Source organism: Cetorhinus maximus, chromosome 21 (genome assembly GCF_964194155.1).
Source record: "Cetorhinus maximus chromosome 21, sCetMax3.hap1.1, whole genome shotgun sequence".
Classification (NCBI taxonomy): Eukaryota; Metazoa; Chordata; class Chondrichthyes; order Lamniformes; family Cetorhinidae; genus Cetorhinus; species Cetorhinus maximus.
The window spans coordinates 6,546,679-6,560,729 of NC_135899.1; the positions used below are offsets into that span (position 1 = coordinate 6,546,679).

The following is a 14,051-nucleotide window of genomic DNA, read 5'->3' on the forward strand; positions in this document are numbered from 1 at the left end:
CAATGCTACCCACTTCAACTACTCCCTGTGGTTGCAAGTTCCACGCTCCCATACTTCCTGGGTAACAAAGTTTCTTCTGAATTCCCTACTGGGCTTATTGGTAATTATCTTATATCTGCGGCCTCCAGTTCTGGTCAGCCACATGCGTGAAAACGGCCATACCTTCTCAAACCCTTGCATAACCTTAAAGATCTCGATCAGGTCACCCCTCAGCCTGGTCTTTCCTAGAGCTGGGCATCCGGCCTCCTCAATCTTTTCTGCCCTTGTCCCTGAAGATGGTGACAGCTGGGCCAGAGGATAGTAGTGGTGTTCCTCGATACCTTGTTGACATGGATGTCCCTGGCAGGGGCGTACGCAGTGAGGTCACAGCCGCAATGTATTGATGGTGGCCCACTGCTCCCCATTGCAATGTTACTTTCAGCTGAGCTAACGCCTCTCAGATATAGTGATCCGAGGAATGGCAGCCACTCGGATGTACATTCCTCCCTTGATGGCCCCACCAGCAATTCCTAAACAGGCGGCCGATTAGCTAATTGACCCCCAGGAGGGAAAAAAACAATTCAAAATTGTCAAATCCCAGTAAGAACCAGCCATACTGGCACCAGAAAATTGGAATTCCATTTGAAGGTATACAAGGCCAGTTCCGAAAAGCTTTATTTTCTTTTTCATTGCCAAGTTTGACTGGGTTTTCCTCCTGAGTGGGAAAAGCATCACAGCAGAGCCCTCTCCTGATACACGGAGATGCTCCACTGTCAGGTAGTGGAAGCCAGTTTATTAATGGCATAGGAGGAACAGGAGCCTTGGCTGATCACTTCCCCCTTTGTCTCACTGAAGGACAAGGCCTGACACGTGTCCAGTATTGGGCCTCTGCCAGTGCAGCTGCAATGGGAGCTGGGTGGGTGGTGGACAGGGCTGTCCTTCTCTTGAACAGAGCAGGAGCTGGGCAGGTTCAGCACCAGATTGAAAATGCCCCTACACTTCACAGCAGTGTGATCAGACAGAATGGCCCAGCTGTATAAGAGCAGGCAGAAAAATGCTTGCTCAAAGAGATAGGTTACAGAATATTTTGAAAGGAGAGAGATTTGGGAGGGATTCCAAGCTCTGGCTGCAGTCAGGCAAAAGCACAGCCACCACAATGGTAAAACTGAAAGAAATACCCCCTCTGTTTCACTCACTCAAAAAGTACTGCTGCCAAAATCCCCTTCAGCAGCCTAATGAGAATTTATGGCATTTTTTAAGAAACTGGGGTAATGACAGCATTTTCACTCGTGCCAACTCAAGGAACATGAGCAATTGAACTGGACATGTGCTGAAATTCAGGCTCACTTCCCGTTACAGTTAGTTTTCCTGAATTTCTGTGGGATCTTTCACAATCGGAGGATTTCCGATTGTACTTTCCAGCGGCTTTGAAACGTAGTCACTGTTGCAACGTTTCTCACATTACAAGGCTCCCCCACTTCCCCCACAAATGCTGTGGCGACATGGGCTGCTCGAGGGGTAAGCAATGGCCAAGACACCAGGCAAAACTCCCCCATTTGAACCACAGTTGACATGTCCTGTCGTGGCTGAATGCCAATAGCTCCAGCCTTTTAAATGCACCAAGGGCAGGACTTTCGGGTCACTGGGCAGACCGGCGTGACCGGGAAACAGTCTGCGCCCGCGATCAGCCCCCGACCTCAATTCGACACTGGCTGGCCAGCCAATTAACAGCCAGGCAGCGTGAAACGTGCGCTGAAAGGCTCAGTGCTACGCTGGTGGGGGCAGGAGAAGGTGAGCACTGAAGTCTGCGCAGACGCTGGGGAATGTGCAGTGAAAACTGCCTGGAGGCAAGGAGCTGCCTCAGGGAGCTGCAGAATTTTAAAATGAAAAATGAAGACATGGAAACTCTGTAAAAGAATTTCCCCACATAGAACTCATGCACATAAACATGTACACGATTTTTATTGTATCAAAACATTTTTTTAAGTTAACATCAGAAACCTCATCCAGCCCATGGGTGAAGTTTCCTTAAAAATGCGAAGGCCGCCTGGCTGATTTGTCCACCCGCCACCCAGGAGGTTGGATGGGAAGTGAAAAATCTCTCAGTTAGTACTTTAATAGCCTTAATAGCTTATGCATGTAAATAAAAACTACTTGACAATGTTTACGATATATTATGTAAAAATAGTTAATATACTGTAAAGATGGTAATTTGTACCTTTGAGTAAAGGGAGAGGGATGTGGTAATCTGAGGTGCAATATACCTTTAAGAGAATCACGCGAGTGCGTGATGATGTCAGGATGCTCGCCCAATGTCATTGTGCTCTATTTTATACCCAATCGGGTGGGTTAATGCCCGCCCACGGGACCTAAAACTCTGCCCCAGGAGGCACAGCAACAAAGTTGCTTGAAGTAAATAAGGCAGCTTTTTTTTATTAATGTACACCCCTTCCCTTTTTTGATAGCGTTATGTTCTTACTGTTGGTTCCCTTTGCCCAGGGGACACGGTTGCACGCTTGTCTACTGAGGGGTAAATTAGTAAACTAAACGATGTGGATGAAGGGACAGAGTGAAGTGAAGCACATGCTGTTTATTCATATAAGCAACAGAAGCACAAACACATTCGCACTTCTCAAACTAGAACCAATTCACAATGTAGCCTTTGCTACACAGTAATTGGGTAACACAGTCATGTGGTCAATCTGCTCACATTCTCTTAGAGGTGCATTGCACCCCAGATTACCACATCCCCCCCACTTTACTCAAAAAGGTACAAATTACAATCTTTACAATATATTAAACTATTTACATAACATATTGTAAACATTGTAAAGTAGTTTTTATTTACTAATAAACTAATTTACAAATTCATTCTCTCTGGAGGCTTCTTCAAATGCGTTGAACATCGTAGTTCTACAACTTCGGATGGTTTAGCCGAGGCCTCCCTCTCAGGAGTCATCTGTCTACTGGGCTCTCCAGTAGGAATCTGCAAGTTCATCTCTTTTACCCCCTCAGGCTCAATGGATCCTACAGATACTTCCAAACCAAGGGGAGTTCCTTCCACACGTGGTGTAGACTCCAACGGGAATGCTTTCACCCACTTTCGGGACCCAATCACATACACTCCTGCAGCCCCTCCCTCCAAGTTCAACAATATGAAGGTCAACTGCCAAGAAGGTTCCCAGGATGTTGGGCAAGGCTAAATTCAAGATGACATGACCAGCTTCCTGTTATAAAAATAATTTCAGGCCTGTGTTAGTAATTCTGCTTTTTCCTCCTACGTGTCTTCTTTTAATGGGTTTTCTTCTTGGAAGTGCTGACTTTAATCTTGGCTTCTTTTCAACTTCCCTATTGGCCAGACTAGGCTCAGATATGAGCTCAACTGGAGTGAACTCAGTGGTTGAGTCTTCCAAAATTTCCTCATCTGTCAGCTCCTTTGGAAACTCAGGGGGTCTCTATTTTTAAAGCTTCTTGGTTTTCACGTAGCTGATTCTTCAGCTCTTCCATTTCTTTTTTTATTATCGTTAGCTGTTTCCTGGAGAATTAAGCATTGTTGTCTTTTCTTGGCTTGTTTATTCTTCATCGCGGCCAGAGATCTGCTGAATTCTTCCTGTTCTTCCTCAAATATTTTTGGTGGTACAATTTGGGATCCAAGGGGATCTTGCGATATGTAAAAGTCCTTCAGCAGGTTCTCTTTTTGGAGGTTACTGACTTCAACTTGAACTCTGTCCTCAATCATCACCTCCGAGTTCCTTTTGTTGAGTCTTAACATTTTCCAAATAGTAATATTTGCTAATTCTGATTGAGATCTCAAGATTGATCGCTCTAATCAGTTTCTTCCAAGAAGACTCTGTCCTCTGCCTATCACAATTAGGAGTAGATTAACAGACTGATTTCCATACTGTACTGGAACCTTACATATACCCCTTACTCATATGCCTTCACCAGTATAAATCTTTAATTTAGCATCTGGATTTTCCAGATTTAATGGGTGATCTCTTCCATTTAGATATTTGAACGTATGTTCCTCTATAACTATCATGAATGCCCCTGTATCCACCTCCATTTGAATGGGTTTCTCACTGACCTTTACTGTCACATAGATGGGCTCCATTTTACCCATTTTCAAGTTGTGTAGGGAGTAAATATTTGTTTCTGTTCCTTCTGGTTCCTCAATTATGCGAATGTCACGATTTCTACCTTTTTGCATGAAGGTTTGTATTAATCGGTCTTTACAATGTCGCATAGTGTGTCCATCATGATGGCAAAAGAAACATTCAATTATTTTCAATTGTCATTTGTTAGCAGACTGTCTGGTTCCATTTCTATCATTATTATTGTAGGTTCTCTCTGTTAAACCACTTTCATTGGTCAGTTGTTGGTAACTGTTTCCCATCTTTCCGCACAACCCTGCACTTTTGTGCTATTTCTAACCAGTGCTTCCCTCCTGGAGGCGAATGGTGGAGCCATTTTGAGCTCTCGGGATTGTTTCTGAATCCCTGACTGTACTCGCCATTGCAAGCACCAACTCCAGAACCTTGCTGAAGTCTAAACTCATTTGACTAACTTTTTTTGAATGTCATCTTCATTCAGGTTTACCATCTCAAAGTTCTTGGAATCGGGGGCATTAGGTGCTGTTAGACTACAAATTAGGCCTTATGTTTTATTGCCACATCAATAAGAGGATCACTCGCCTCTTCTCGTCCCCCGATATGTTGTTGGCCAAAAAGAAGAACGCAAGGCGTTCAATATACTGTGACCAGTCATCAGTGGTCTGAGCAAATGGTTTGACACAGCCAAACTGTGGCATACTGGAGGGAGATGACTCAGGGGACTACGATAAAGGAAGTATGTAATCACCTGTAAGGTACAGCTGATTTGCTTCAGTTTAATTTCAGCAGCTTGCCATGGTGTCATCCACTGGCTGCGTTTTGCTTTATCGCCAGTTGTCATGTTCTTATGTTCACTTTGCTCAGCAAATACGGTTCCACACCAACCTACTGAGGGGTGAGTTGGTGAACTAAACAATGCGGTCAAAGAGACTGTTATAAAGTGAAGCACATGCTGTTTACTCACTTAAGCAACAGCACAAACATGTGTGCTTCTCAAACCAGAAGCCATTCAAAACTACTGACTAACAATTTAGCCAGCGCTACACAGCAATCGGGTAATACAATTATGTGGTCAATCTGCTCACATTCTCTAAAGTGTATTGCTCTTAACGTTACCACAGATAGCTACACCTCCTAGACTATGGTCATAGTGGTAATTTCACTGGACTCGTAATCCAGAGGCTCAGCTAATGCTCTGGGGACACAGGTTCTTATCCCACCACAGCAGCTAGTGGAATTTAAATTCAATTAATAAAATAATCTTCAATCAAAACCTAGTCTCAGTAATCGTCTCCATAAAACTGTTGTAAAAACCCATCTGGTTCACTAATACCCTTTGGGGAAGGAAATCTGCCGTCCTTGGTCTGGCATACATGTGACTCCAGACCCACAGCAATGTGGTTGACTCTGAAAAGGCCTAGCAAGCTGTTCAGTTCAAGGGTAATAAGGGATGGGCAACAAATGTTGGCCTGGTCAGGGATACCCACATCCCACAAGGAATAAATTAAAAGAAAGTGGCACGGGGTATGAGAGCTTCCCTGGTACACCCTGTGTTCATTACATCAAGCAGTGGAAACTACAGTTTGTGCCTCATTACAAGCACAGGAATATTGCAATGTGGGAGCAGGTATAACATTGGAGCATTAATCTACCTCTATCTGCTGCTTGGATAGAGTGAGGAACACAAATAGAAACCGAATTGTGTGGGCAGAAAGCATTTATTAAGGCAGCGAGACATTTTCAGCATTCTGGGCTGGTTTCAGAGTCACTCAAGTCCTGATTAGGAGAATCTGTAACAGAACAGCAAGACTTCCTGGCTTTTCTACTTGAACTCAACACTAGGAGTGATGTTACTTTGATTTCAGGCATCTAGCCAATGCTCTCCTGTCCTCTAAACAAACCCTGGTTGTACAGGAGCTAAGACACTGGACAATACTTCAAACCCTCAAGTCAGCTTCAATAGCCTCTGACAGTTCTACATCGCTAGGTCAGGCTAGTCCCAGCTGGAGCTCTCTTAGCAGTCCTGGGGAAAACTCTTTTCTGGGAACCAACAACCATTAACATCCCTGGGAGTTACCATTACCCAGAAACTGAAGCAGCCAAAATGTGGCTACAAGAGCAGGTCAGGGGCTGGGAATTCTGCAGTGAGTAACATCACTTCCTGACCCCCTAAAGCCTGTCCACCATCTACAAGACAACTCAGGAGGAATACTCTCCACTTGCCTGGATGAGTGCAGCACTCAAGGAGCTCAACACAATTCAGTGCTAAGCAGCTCACTTCAGTCACCACTCCCTCCACTGATAGTGGCAGCAGTGTGTATTGTACACAAGATGCAACATACTAAACCCCCTCCCAAACTAGTGACCTCTACCATGTAGAAGGGCAAGGGCAGCACAAGCATGGGAACACCCCTCCAAGCCACACCACCCTGACTTGGAAATAGATCACCATCCCTTTCACCATCACCATGTCAAAATCCTGGAATTCCCTGTCCAACATGGGCTGCAGGAATTCAAGACGACTCACCAACATTAAGGGCAACAAATGCTGGCCTAGCCAGAGATGCTCACGTGCTGTGAACGACAGAAGGAAAAAGGTATCACTGTGCTTGTGGTTTGGGGTTAGGGTAGTCCTGCAGCAGGAATTATAGACCTGTCAGTCTATTCCCAGAGTGTGGCAGTGAGAATATGGAACTCTACCAGAGGCAAATCGACAATTTAAGGGAAGTTCGATGAAACATGAGGAAGGGATTTAAGATTGGATGAAGAGCAGTGGGAGGACCAGCAGCACTGGCACAGATATCAGTTTTGCCAAATGGACTGTATTACCAGAGACATTCTAAGCCACAGGTTAGGCCACATGGGGTCAGAATCAAATTGGCCAAGAGTGACCTTGCTATTTCACTCACCATTTAATAACAATCTTTTATTTGGAATTTAGAATTAACAATAGCTCATTAAAAACACAAATTGAGCAGAGACTAGCCGGCAACAGGGTCTTAGCATTTGGGCGAGTGCAACACCTTCGGTCTTCCTGATCCAAAAGCCTGCGACGCAGTCATATCACCATTAGCAATTCCCAGTAAGAGTGTCTCCACCTGTTGGTACACAAGAGGGTGATCTTCAGATCGAGGCAGTCAGCTTGCTACATCCCCTGTTGCGTTTGTGTCAGCTGCGCCCCTCATCTTACCGAGCCCGAGAATCTTTATCTCTGATGTTTCAAACTTTTCCTAATGACTGCGGTGGTCGGATTCCTGGAGGTCTCATCATACAACCTGGCGTCCAACTGCCCCACCCATTCAGACAGTCAAAAAATACCAGTGAACAAGAGTGCTCAAAACAGCACTTTAAATAAAATACCTCAATGACTCCCCTCCTGGCCTGTCTACCACAGTGTTCAAGCCTCCAGGACACTGCTGGAGAGAAATTGTTATGCTTCAGTTGCCAATTGTATTTTCTTTCACAGGAGTGACTGAAATGACACTGTTATACTGGAAACAGACTCAAACTAGGGTGAAAACTAAACTCCCTTTGCAAGACCTCAATGCTCTTACATGGCAGTGCCAAACATGAACCATGACTTGTGTTATTCTAAATTTCCAGCACCCCTGCCCATTATGTGACATCCTTCACCCTGGCAGCAGGGAGGCAATGGCATTTGGCACTGCCTTGGGAGTGGAACTTGAGCATACGTTCCAGGTGGGCACTCTTCAGTGTAGTTCTGGGAGGTGCCAATAACCAACCAACATCAAAAAAAAATCTGGTCATTACCACATCGGTGGTAGTGGGAGCTTGCTGTGCACAAATTGCCTGCAGTGTTTCCTATATTACGACAGGCAATGCAATACTTCTGTAGCCAAAAATGCTTTGGGATGTTTCAAGGCCATGGCAATTCTTCCTTGCTGACAATCACCTTTGTAGCGTAGCCCTCATCTTCCTGAGGAAAATACCGGCCGAAGGCTGCTCGCTTCGATCTGGAAATACAGATGCAAGAGGTGTCAAGTTAACAAGTACAGCATTCCTCTCGAAACGACCTTCATTTGGGATTGAGACTGCATCCATGGCTAACCACCCTACCATGCAGTGGGAGAGAGTCACGCAAGGTAGTAGAGTTAGATTTCCATGTCTACCTATGGCTGTCAAGAATCACCATGTAGGAAGGAGATGGGACTTGGAGGAAGGAGGCAACAAGATATTGCTGCTGTTGCTCAGGTGACAAACAAAGATCAGTGCTAGCTGTCAGTAGGGGACAGTGCTCTAGGTGGTGTAGGGACTGGACTAGCCATTCAGATCATCAGGACATTTATCAGGTCATCCACCACAGGACATTTATCAGGTCATCCACCACAGGACATTTATCAGGTCATCCACCACTGGACATTTATCAGGTCATCCACCACTGGACATTTATCAGGTCATCCACCACTGGACATTTATCAGGTCATCCACCACTGGACATTTATCAGGTCATCCACCACTGGACATTTATCAGGTCATCCACCACTGGACATTTATCAGGTCATCCACCACTGGACATTTATCAGGTCATCCACCACTGGACATTTATCAGGTCATCCACCACTGGACATTTATCAGGTCATCCACCACTGGACATTTATCAGGTCATCCACCACTGGACATTTATCAGGTCATCCACCACTGGACATTTATCAGGTCATCCACCACTGGGCATTTATCAGGTCATCCACCACTGGGCATTTATCAGGTCATCCACCACTGGGCATTTATCAGGTCATCCACCACTGGGCATTTATCAGGTCATCCACCACTGGGCATTTATCAGGTCATCCACCACTGGGCATTTATCAGGTCATCCACCACTGGGCATTTATCAGGTCATCCACCACTGGGCATTTATCAGGTCATCCACCACTGGGCATTTATCAGGTCATCCACCACTGGGCATTTATCAGGTCATCCACCACTGGACATTTATCAGGTCATCCACCACTGGACATTTATCAGGTCATCCACCACTGGACATTTATCAGGTCATCCACCACTGGACATTTATCAGGTCATCCACCACTGGACATTTATCAGGTCATCCACCACTGGACATTTATCAGGTCATCCACCACTGGACATTTATCAGGTCATCCACCACTGGACATTTATCAGGTCATCCACCACTGGACATTTATCAGGTCATCCACCACTGGACATTTATCAGGTCATCCACCACTGGACATTTATCAGGTCATCCACCACTGGACATTTATCAGGTCATCCACCACTGGACATTTATCAGGTCATCCACCACTGGACATTTATCAGGTCATCCACCACTGGACATTTATCAGGTCATCCACCACTGGACATTTATCAGGTCATCCACCACTGGACATTTATCAGGTCATCCACCACTGGACATTTATCAGGTCATCCACCACTGGACATTTATCAGGTCATCCACCACTGGACATTTATCAGGTCATCCACCACTGGACATTTATCAGGTCATCCACCACTGGACATTTATCAGGTCATCCACCACTGGACATTTATCAGGTCATCCACCACTGGACATTTATCAGGTCATCCACCACTGGACATTTATCAGGTCATCCACCACTGGACATTTATCAGGTCATCTGTGGCAAGCACCAGAAAAACCACCAAAAAAAAAAAGCCAAATTGTCAGGAAAACCCACAATGATTCATTAATGTGCTGAGTGACCTTACAAGACAGGCAGTCATCAGGGCACAGAAGGGAGCCATTTGGACCATGAGTCCATGACATCTTTCGGAAGAGCAATCTAATCAGTCTCTTCACCCTGCCTATCCCAGTAGCCCTGCAAGTTTCTCACAAATGTCCATCCAATTTCCTTTTTGAAATCATCGATTGTGTCCACTTCCACCACCCTCATAGGCAGAAAGTTCAAAGTCATTCCCAATCGCTGTGTAAAAATGTTCTTCCTCACATTCCCCAGTATCCCATGGCCAAAATCTGTGTCCCCCAGATCTTGTACCATCAGGTAACGGGAACAGATTTTCTGTTTTAGATAAGGTAGGGCGAACGTGCATACACATCAAATCTCCCCTTAACCTCCTTTGCTCCAAGGAGAACAACCCCAGCTTCTCCAACCTAACCTTGTAATGAAAACTCCGCATCCCTTGAAACTTTCTGGTGAATCTCCTCTACACCCTTTCAAGGACCCTCACATCTCTTCTAAAATATGACGACCACAACTGGACACAACACTTCTACTCAGTTTAAGGCAGCGTAAACCTTCAGTCCCTCAGTGCATCCAGCCAAATACAATTCAGAAAACTAGGGATGGACAACAAAAGCTGCTTAACTGAGAGGGGATTAATTGAAACCTTTGAGATCTGGAGGGGGCTTGACAGGATGGATGTGGAGAGCATACTTCCTCTTGTGGAAGAATCTAGAACTAGGGGTCACTCATTTAAGGCAGATGAGGAGAAATTTCTTCTCTTGGAGGGTTGAGTGTGTTTGGAACTCTCTTCCTCAAAAAGGTGGTGGAAGAAAAGTGATTCAATCAATGCTGGCCACCTTTATATACTTGAGCTTAATTTAGGACAGTCAACAGGGACAAGGTTTCAGGGACCCTTAGTAGAAATTGATGTTACTGGATATATTTCAGTCTTAAGTGTTAGTAGATCAGATTTACCTGCAATAGGATGAAGAGTCAGGTGAAGAGATTGAATAATCTGAAAATCAAAAAATAAATCAAACAACTCATGACAATCAGTTGCCCAGGACTTTTTGTTATAGGTGGAAATTTCCCTCTCCCCTATTCAAGCTCATATCCCATAACAATAGGATCCCACTGGCTGCTAGAGATCAGGCTAACAGAAGGTGATGCTGAGCCAGAGTCTGGGCTAAAGTCACAAAAAATACAGAGGACAAGAGTACTTTGTTGCAAGGGGAGTGGAATATAAAAATATGGAAGTTGAATTACAGCTGCACAGGACACATCTGGAGTTCTGTGCATTGTTTTGGTCTCCTTATTTGAAAAGGATATAATTATGTTTGAAGCAGTTCAGAAAAGGCTTGCTGGATTCATCCCTGGGATGAAGGGCTTATGAGGAAAGGTCGAACAGGCTGGACCTATACCCATTGGAGTTTAGAAGAATGGGAGGTGATGTTATTAAGGCACAAGATCCTGACGATGCTTGACATGATGGATAACAGGAGGACATTTCCACTTAGTGGGGTGGAGGCAAAAAGAGACTGGACTTGGGGACAAACTATTCAAGAATAAAAGGTCTCCCATTTAAGACAGATGTTTTCCCCACCTCAGAGCCATTAGTCTGTGGAATTCTCTTCCCCAGAGACCAGTGGAGGCTGGGTCATTGAATTCATTCAAGGCTGAATTAGACAGATTTTTGATCGACAAGGGAGTTGAGGGTTACATGGGGGACAGACAGGAAAGTGGAAATGAGACCACAATCAGATCAGACATGATCCTATCAAGTGGTGGAACAGATTCTAAAGGTTGAAAGGCTGACTTATGTTCTGAACTTATCCCACAACCAGTGCTGCTATATAGCCATTGATCTCTTTGGTGTTTGTGGAATCTTGCGGTATACAAATTAACCACTGCATTTCCTACATTACAATAGTGACCACAGTCAATGACATACTTTTTGAAGTATATAGAGTACTTTGGGATGTCCTGAGGTTGCAAGAGACATTATATAAGGCCAAGTCTTTCTTTCCCATTAGACTGACTGATCGCAGGTTTTATTGTGGTCAGTCCTATTGCACTCCTCTCGATTGGTCATTCTCCCTCGCTGCTCAGCTCACTCTCCAATTACCAATGTGACACCTCCCCAAATCCAAAAATGGGTAAATTTTATTGTGTCAGCAAGTTGCATCAAAATAATTCCACTAGACATAAAAAGATAGAGTGATTTGCGACCGGGGTACATTTACTCACTTGCTTCACCCAATTCAGGGCCACGGGGAGTCAGAGTCTATCCCGACAGGCAATGGGTGCTAGGTGGGTTACACCCAGGACAGGATGCCAGCCCACCATAGACACACTGGGGGACAATTTACTGTAGCTGATCCACCTAACCAGCGTGCCTTTGGATGGTGAGAGGAAACCAGAGGACCTGGTGGGAACCCATGCAGACATGGTGGTGGCGGGGTAGAATGTATAAACTCCACTAAGACAGACACCCATGGTCAGAACTGAACATGTGTCTCTGGAGCTGTGAGGAAACAGTGCTAACCACTACACCGCCATGCAGCCCTGCCCTACGTCACAAAGCTGACTGCACTTCAAAAAGTACTCAAAATATTAAAACGTGCTGTATAAAATCTATGTGGAAATTACCTGCTGGGAAAATAAAAACATACCCACGACAGTGCAAAAATAAAAATAAATAAAATTAATCAGAAATAGGTATTCACCCATGACCTCTACATCCAACAGCAGTGCTGGTGGCTTCTCTTTAGCCAGGCTCATGTGTTGCGGTTTGTCAATTGGTTGGGGGCGAGGGTTGGGGGACAGACCTGTTCAAAGAGCTCAAGAGTCCATTACCTGAATGTCGCTCGGAGGTGGGAACCTGCACCATGGAGTTCTTCATTCGATTCCTAAGGAGAGAATAAATTACGAGGCAACTTGAGGGAAGAACTGAGCTGACAAAGATTACAACCTTCTCTGATCTGAAGGGACAACAAAAGGAACAAGATAGCCAGCACACTCAAATTCAATGCAGTGCTGCTAATGCCAGCAACGCTGTGGTTAAGTTCTGTTGGGCTTCTACAGAAAAGTCCCTATTACTCTCCTGTGAAAGTTTTATATGACAGGGGTATCAAAGTTCAAATTAGAAAACAGACTCGATTTAAGTGTATTAACCAGAGATAAATGCACCAACCTCTTGGCTGTGTTTCTTACCTTTACCCATCTGAGGTGCAGGGTTAGTGGGAGTTTGAAATATCAAATCACTCCACCATTGGGTGGGGTGGGGGGCGGAGGGGAGACATTCCTTTACCTGTGCACACCAGGTTCTGGAAGTTCCTCCCGCAACTTCTCCTTTATGACATTCCATACAAACTTGGACAAAATGGTCAATTTTTGTCTTAAATCTTCCCAAGTAGCTCAGTTTCAAATAAAACTTGACAACACTTCTTAGGACCTGGGAACATTTTTAATGATGTTATAAACACAGGCTCTTGTTTGAGACATTGGTTTTAACTTTACAACCCATGACACTCACTCAGTGAGAACCCGCAGGTGGAATTTTATGCCCCTTCTGCCAGCGGGATCTTCTGGTCCCAAAGTTAATGGCATTTTGAACAGCTCGCTACATTTTCCAGCCTCACCCACACCACGGCAGGGCTGTAAAATTCTACGCCCAGAGTTTGTTATGTTCTTCACTACTCTTTCCAGGTCTCACATATCAAGCCTCTTCACATTACTATATTTATCTCCTCCCATGACTGATTAAATGAGTCATGTCTCTATTGCTCCAGACATGAACTTAGAAAGCCACCACAGAATGAGTAACAAGGCGCTTTTAACTTTTTAAATGCAATGATTCTAACCAGATAGAACAAGAGCAAGCATTCACACTCTTCCTAATCTTGGTGGGCACACTAGTGGGCGTCCATTGTTGGCCTTCCCAGTCTACCCTTCAGCATTGACAGTACCACACTTACTGGCCATGCCAGCCCTACCGCTTGCATGAAGGGCTGACCAAAGGTCCTGGATTCAACCCAGAGAAGTGTCACGTGTGCTCAGTAATCAGGACAGGAAAGAAAACCTGCAGTCTTACAATTGTAAGCACTCCTCACAGATCCTGTTATCCTCCAGGTAGGGTGGTGTCTCCACTGCTGCTGGGGTCAAGAGGAATGGGACAAGAGCACCTCCAGCAACAACCACTGCTCTGCCACTCTTTAGAATCAAGCGGTTCCAGGTCTGGTCAGGGTCAATAATCTCCAGGCCGTGCACGACACACCAT

The 14,051-nt window shown here is 45.0% G+C and overlaps 1 long non-coding RNA gene and 1 pseudogene across 1 annotated transcript; one reads left to right on the top strand and one right to left on the bottom strand.

The window, feature by feature from the left end:
• Window positions 1-14,051, top strand: part of LOC144695499 (zinc-binding protein A33-like) — a 519,682-nt pseudogene that overhangs the window by 365,236 nt on the left and 140,395 nt on the right.
• LOC144695609 (uncharacterized) lies at window positions 7,071-13,397 on the bottom strand. Its single transcript, XR_013579976.1, has 3 exons — window positions 13,308-13,397; window positions 8,005-8,065; window positions 7,071-7,189 (listed from the first exon to the last, which is right to left on the bottom strand). It is a non-coding gene; the product is annotated as an uncharacterized LOC144695609 (long non-coding RNA).